This window comes from Symphalangus syndactylus, chromosome 10 (genome assembly GCF_028878055.3).
Source record: "Symphalangus syndactylus isolate Jambi chromosome 10, NHGRI_mSymSyn1-v2.1_pri, whole genome shotgun sequence".
Taxonomy (NCBI): domain Eukaryota; kingdom Metazoa; phylum Chordata; class Mammalia; order Primates; family Hylobatidae; genus Symphalangus; species Symphalangus syndactylus.
Genome location: NC_072432.2, coordinates 38,670,728 through 38,678,333, shown reverse-complemented (window position 1 = coordinate 38,678,333; position 7,606 = coordinate 38,670,728). Strand labels below are relative to the sequence as shown.

At 35.6% G+C, this 7,606-nt stretch overlaps 1 protein-coding gene across 1 annotated transcript in view; it reads right to left on the bottom strand.

The window, feature by feature from the left end:
* The window catches only part of C10H4orf54 (chromosome 10 C4orf54 homolog), a 43,624-nt gene continuing 36,018 nt past the window's right edge, over window positions 1-7,606 (bottom strand). The window contains exon 5 of the mRNA XM_055296207.2: window positions 1-4,665. The gene's annotated coding sequence lies outside the window, so the exon portion shown is untranslated. The remainder of the gene's footprint in view (window positions 4,666-7,606) is intronic.

The following is a 7,606-nucleotide window of genomic DNA, read 5'->3' as shown; positions in this document are numbered from 1 at the left end:
TTTTCTTTGAAGTAATTTTTACTGGGGAAAAAAAAAAATAAAACATTTTTTTTTCCAAAACAGTCAAAATAAAAGACCATTACACAAGATTGCACAATCATTTACAAATGCTGGCAATTAAAGGTAAGTAGCCTAGTCTCACAGAATCCTTGTCTAGTTTACTCCATATTCAATGCACTGAAAATGTGATTCTCAGAGCTGTTGAGATTCAAAGTCCCCTTGGCTGGATTCAAAGTCCCCTTGGCCAAGCTCATTGCATTCTACAATTGAATCATATCAGACCTCAGGCAGGAACTTTTCCACCAAGATTCCTACGTTGAGAGCAGTTTAAAATTTCACATTCTTCCCATTTACCACCAGCTTTTTTCATAGTCCGGGGTATAACATTATCCAATATCCTTCCCCATTAATCACACAATTTACTCTCCTTTTTTCCAACATAACTTCTACAGTGTTCACATTCTTTTCAACCACTGTTGTCTTTACTATACAATAGTACGATTTATGTGTAAATACAGAAACACACGTCTTCAAAGTGGGGATAAAAAGAAAGCATGACCTGCTATGGATACAGGTATGGTAAGTTATTCAGGGAGCCCTGGGAAGGACTTTTTGCCATTAACACTAGCATAAAAAGCAATTATGAAACTTAAAAAAAGAAAAAGAAATCAAATCAGATATGTGTGTGTGTTTTATTCTGCACCATTATGAATTAAACAGGAATAAATCTAATAATGTGTTCTAGTTGCAACACGAAATACTGAATGTTAACAGCTTACAAATGCTGCTCTGAACATTCAGTTCTCTTCTGAGACACAGGACATACAAATGAGTTCAATTTTCAGACTCTTCCCCTGGGCCTAGTACTCACACGTGCCACAGATGGACATGTTTTTTTCCCCAGAGGACCAGCATCTGCAATTCTGATTAGATTCAAGCTTAAGGCACCAATTAGCAAGTGCTACATGCTTTATTAATGATTTTATGCACCTGTGAGGTCTACTTAGGACCCAGAAGTTAGTTAAGAATATATAAGCAGTCTCTTGATAATATATATCTTATTTCTACATATATCTCCTTAGAAATTATGTGAAAGCCTAACATATTTTGTGAATTTGATTTTTATAAGCAGTTTTATCAAACAAACTTACACAAAAAATTTCCCCCTCAACAGTACTGATAAAATACAGGGCACCTTTTTCTTTCAAGTATTTGGGTGAAATAGCATACCCTGAGAATTTGGGGTGCAAACCTACACCTTGTAAACTGTAGAAACTCCTCAAGCACCACATAAGAAAATGTATACCATGATAGTTTTTAAACACAAAGACTATTATTGAATGTTGTTTTCCCATGCACATATACATACTTATCATGAGATTATAGTCAATCTACTTAGGAATCAACACTGTCCTGTCCTGCAGTCTAAAGTATTATTTCAGGTAAGGTGAGCACTCAATTTGTAGCAAACACAGACTTTGATTTCTATGAAGTATGAAAACAATTAAAATGTATCTTTTTGAGAGGCAAGGATGATAATGTCAAATTTGAAAATAAGAAAAAGGAATTTATATCACCAGGTATTTCCAGTGACATAAGGATGCATTAGAAATACATGTCAATAGTTGAGATTTGTTATAAAGATATAATGTGTAATTTGCTTTAGCTTATTTACTCCACGATAAATGGACATACAGAGAGCCTATCTGCTATGTCATTACCTATGTATCTGGGCCTTCACTTAATCCTGAGGGCAATTTCATTGAGTACTTTTTAAGAAAATACATTCTGGTGAATTAAATTTTTATATGGTTACAAATATGTTCAGTTTTCCAGAAACGATTAAAATGGGACATATTTCAAATATGACCATTTTATCAACAAGTAAAAAGTGGGTCTTCTGGAAAACTGAGCCACACATATAACCCTAAGAGGATATTATAAAAGCCAGACTCTGCAATTCTGATTAGATTCAAGTTCAAGGCACTATTTAGGAAATGTTTTACTAATGGTTTTATAGTAATAAAAAATAAAAGGGAAGTTCAGTAACTAAAGGGACATTATTAGGGTAATAGTTTTATGAGTCAGAAGGCTTCATAGATTCTTGTTTGATTCCAGTTGAGCTATAAAAGGAAGGGTATATCACTTCATTCAAATATTCATGCAACCTCAAGAAATGACAAAACAATAAAAATAAAGATTGAGATTTACCTCATGCCCATGAAAATATTTTTTCCCTATCACTGGAGGTAGTGAATGGCCTAGCAGCTTTGTATGATTTGGTGAAATAGAGAACCATAAAATTATCAACAGATGACATGATATTAATAGAACATTATTTAAAAGTTGCGTTTTTAACCACTTAGACATCACTGTTTCCTTGGCAGCTTCCTAAAAGGTGAAGCCTCTTGTATAGAACAAACAAATGAAAAGCTTTTTCTTTCTTTCCTTAGTTTGTGTCCTAATTTACCTCAGTGTGAGAATTTAAAACTCAAATCTGCTAGCGAGAAACACTGATACATAGATTAGGGGTCCCAAACCCTCAACTCTACCACATTTTCTAGAGAAGGAGTTGTCTCTCTTTTTGAAGAGCTGGCGAGCAGTCACTACTCAACGTGGCCACTGGTTTTTCCTGAAAGTCGCATTTGGCTTTAAGCCAGTCTTAACAATTTTGGTACTATCCACCCAAATCCTATATAGGTTTCACCAGGTATATTCAAATACTGGAGGTTTCTTGGTGCTGCTTTCAGTAAAATAAGTGTAAGATTTCTGAAAGGGATTCTACTTTCTTGGGTCAATATTAAGTTACCTTATACCCAGCCAATCTCTCCTGAAAATGAGGAAGCTCTGATGTCATAAGACTTGTTCCCCAGTGGAGAAAACTTAAGTCAGTTCTGGGAGGAATTGATTGACGGGTAAGAAGACCTCTAAGATAAAGAAATATCTTTTTCTTGAATTTGGAACAAGGGCATCTTTTTTATACACAGAGACTATGTTTCATATTTCATGTCTCATAAAGTCTATAGCTTCATTTCACAGCTCATCAGCACAAGCAATTGAATCGTGATCAGAGCTGACTATTCCCACCTCAAACCTTTCCCTTTCCCTATACCCAAGAGAACTTTTTTTCAGAGTAAGATCCCTTAAAGTAAGGCCCTGAAAGTGAAATTAAGTTTTTTTAAGAGTCTGAGATGGGAAGCATAACCGCAAAGTAACAAGATTATATAAATCATACAAAACTCAGTCTCCTAGTTTTTTACTCACACTTTTTGTCATAAGTAGCATAAAATTCTGTGGCTTATGAAGAAAAGTTAAGCAGAAAGCAAATATTGCTGATGTTTACAATAATAATAGGGTGTTTAAAAAATTACCAGAATGCTTTATCTTTAAACAAATTGGTAAATAAAAGGAGATTCTTAAAAAAAAAAAATCCTGGGAAAACCTTCAAATTATTCCTTTAAAAAGTAATTAAGTAATATTTCAATGTAACATTTGCCAAGTATATATCGATACACTTATTATAACAAGCTAAATATTTATCTGTTCAATCAAGTCTTCCAGTCTTCAAGACTCCCTGTGAACACTCACTCAAATAGCCTTCAGAATTGGGTTACAACTGAGACAGTACTAAATGTCGATAAAAGATTCTGTGATTTGGATTCTTGACATCTCTTCAAACCTGCCTCATCCTCATAAGGAGCAAGTGCTGTAACTCTAGGTTACTATTATTGGGATAGTGAGGCTAGGGCTGGAGTGAATCACAGCCACTGAATTAGTGCCATATTCTACTCTACTGCCCCAAACGGGTCACTCTTTAGACTCTAAACAATCCATGAGAGACATGAGTATGCAACTATGGAGGGAATTATTGAAGAAAAGAAAAATGCTATGCACCCACAAAAATAATTGGATTCTTAAAGGAAAATAGATATTTTATACCTTTCTGAGACTAAGTACTTAATTTTAGATGCAATCATTGGCTTTCCAGTATTTCAAGCCATTCTATTTTAAGGCAACAAATAGTGTTGTGGCATTGTAAAAATGGGAAAAATAAAATAAAGCACAAACATTAAAACCACCATTTTTCACAATCACATTTGAAATCGTGCCAAACCTAATAAAAGAACATATAAAGCATAACCAAGAGAATGGGTAGGTTTGGCTGATATATGATTCAAAGAGCAGACCATCATACTGAAAACTTAAATATGTATTACAACTCAGCCAGCTAGTCTTGATATATTCCAAGAACCTATAAGGAGATTCGTGATCCAAATTACTCATTTACTAGCTTGCTTTACAACAGAATCAATCCCATTCTGTTGCATGTTTTGACTGAACAATGGGAACAAAGGAATTGTTTGTCTAGTCACAAGTACAGGGGGGAAGGAGGTGAATAAAAAGCTTATATCCTGTGTAGAAGTATAAAAAGAAATAGTCATAAAGGGAAAAAATGCAACCATTCAATCAACTTAATAAAATTAAAATAAAAACTGCCTTAAGAGGATTGTTCAGAAAAATATAGAAACTTACACACTTGGCTTATAAGAAGCAAAAATTAAGAATAACACATGTGGAAGAAGTTTTTCAGATGAATTAATTCTTAGTGCTATTACAATGCAAATTCCAGATTAAAGAAGAATAGTCCACCTTTTTGTCTTGCTCCTATAAAATAAAAAAATTAAAAAAAATAGTCAAGGAAAAGATTTTTAGTTCTAAAAGCAAATTTCACTTTTACAAAACAAGAAAAATATTAAAATACATTTTATTTACTGTTTGACTAATTTCAATGTTAATAATGAAGTTAACATTTTAAAATGTGCTTGGCAAATGTTTTTATGAACTTACTAAACATTATGCCAACTTCAAGAAATTGCCCCAAGTGGAACTTGAATCAAATCTAATCAACTCTTCAAAAATGACTTTAAAGTTAAATGTTCAGTTTCATTGAAATCATTCATAGAAAAGATAAAATAATATAATAGATATGTTTCTAATATTAGCATGCAGAAATATTTAAGCGAAATGGAAATATTTGAAATTTAGTTATCAATCTTATTAAATGAGTAAACCCCATACTGAGAATTCTTGTAAAGCAAATGACCAGTACTTAAATTATGTGGAAATTCACATAGTACATTTTGTTCAAAATAGGATGTACTGGTTAGAACCTAACTTAGTTAAATCCATTCTAGAACAGCATTGACATGTTCAAAAGCTTACTGAAGGTTAGCCTTTTCTATCTCCATATAAGTTCTAGTATATCTACCAGAACTTTGCCTAAGTAAGTTTTTTTTAACATATGGGAGTTGATATGTGAACATAATATGAAAACAGAAATAGAGTGGCCTACAGGTAATATTTGTTAGGGATTAAGAAGGCTCATGTGAAAAATAACCTCCAAGAAGTATCAAATAACAGCTATCTAGCCAATTATATACACTCAAAGTAGCAAGGCAAGGGACATTTTAATTCTGTCATCTAGAAACAAACTTGTTTCAATATGTGTTTTAAAAAAGAAGTCTATAAGAATGATTTTTAAGCTTATATGTATATACTCCATGTTTATTTTATTGTGTTGTACTTTATATTGAGGAATGACCTGCAAGATGAAAAGGACCGTTGTGAATTTGGAGACCTCTCATTTGCTAAATGTAAGTTTTTCTACCTTAGGACATAAAAAGCAGCAATACAAAAAGAAAATTTAATTACAAGAGGGAGAAAAGAAAATATGGGACTGAGAAGAATAATTTCAATGTGGATCCAAGGGTTGGATAACAACTCTGGCTGAGTCCCATCACTAGGCAAGGTTTGCAAAGACTCCTTGAGCAGTGAGAAGACATTGAGGGGAGACAGAGAGAGAGAAAGGAAACAGTCAAGAGAGAGATTGCACTATAGGACGGTAATATAAATGAAGGAGAAATCTGGTTATACAATCTGCTAGGATCATATTTAGGGATTGATAGTGTAGATATTGCCTTTTTGGATAGTCACAGAATATCGCTTCTGCTTACATTAATTTCAGAGGAATTTGGTTTGAAATTGAAAAGTAGTAAAGTTGCTCCCAATTCCTGTTAAAGAAAAAGCAATAAAAATTGCCAATATAGCTAACCTGTTAGAGGCCTCACAAACATTTACTGCAGTAGAATGGATCATGAAGAAGTCAGTAAAGATGAAGGGATGACTACACTGTGTCACCAGGGAGTTTAACTGGATGACTTCCCACGGTTTTAGGACCAGAACACATGACAGAGTTCAACAGGGATGCTGGGTCAGATTTTCCCTTTCTCCACGCCGGCCTGTGCCCAGACAGAGGGGAAAATCACCACACACAGCTGGCAAGCTATGCTCAGAGTTGTATAACATTCTGGAAGGCCTTGGGGGATACTAGAGTACCCTGACACACAGCCAACTGGCCTGCCCTGAGAGATCAGCCAGCTAGCTCAAAGAGGATTGCAGAGCTGTGGGCACTGCCTCCGGTTTGGGGAAATACAGAGCAATCCTGGGCACAGGTCCATGATGCTTACCCTGGGAGTCTGCATTGATAAGGGCTGATTTTCTGCTCTGGTTAGGGGCCCTGAGAAGATAAGAAGATTCTGAGGCATTTATGAGGATCTAGTTTCAAGGGAGCTTGAACACTTACATGAGCCGTGTACTATGTGCTATGTCTTCTGTCATGGTTTCATAATTCAGTCTTCACTACTCTCCTGAAATGTACCCCATTTTACAGATGAGGAAAATGAGGCTTAGTGACAGCAAGTCACTTGCCTGGACTACACTGTGACTAGTAAGTAAGACTAGTTACTTAGACTAGTAAGTAACAGTATTAGAATCTGAGTTGGGGTTGCCTGACTTCAAGGCACATGTACTTGTGATTTAGTAAAAGCCACACAGCTTCCCTTCAACTAAAATGCTTTAATCCACTGGCATCCAAGAAGATTTCACCCTTACCTTTACAGCCCACATTCTTCTGCTTTACATAAACAAAAATTCTCCCACCACTGGGAGCCACAGCTCCTAGGAGTCCTTAAGCTGGCTCAGGTTTCTTTTTGGGGCATACCATGTTCTAAGGACAGCTAGATTTTTAATCAAATGAAAAACACACATGGAGTTTTAGTATATGCTGAACACTGACAGATTCAGGGTCAGTTTCTTACCTTATTCCCTTTCCCTGCTCTTTCCTCCAAGCCACAACACACACACACACACACACACACACACACACACAAACACACACACACACACACACACCCTCCATGGCAGTAAAATGGCCAGAAGATTCTATTTCCTCTGAATGAAACAGAAGTTTGGAAAATTAGCAGCAGGGCAGCCAGTAAAATTCCAACTGTGTTCTCTTCCCCCATCCACAAGGACTTTAATGTGTCATATAATTAACCCTTTAGCGGACTGATGTGGCCGAGAGGAAAAATGCAATGGCTGAAAAATTTTGGAGAAGTTAGGTAGTGGGAAAGTCCTGACACAAAGAACAGATAAGGGAAGAGGGACAATTTACAACAAAGAACTGAGACCAGAGAGCAGAGAATAAGACAAATAGATGAGCAAGGGGGTGATCTATAAGAGCACGGGCCACGGAGCTCCAAGTGCC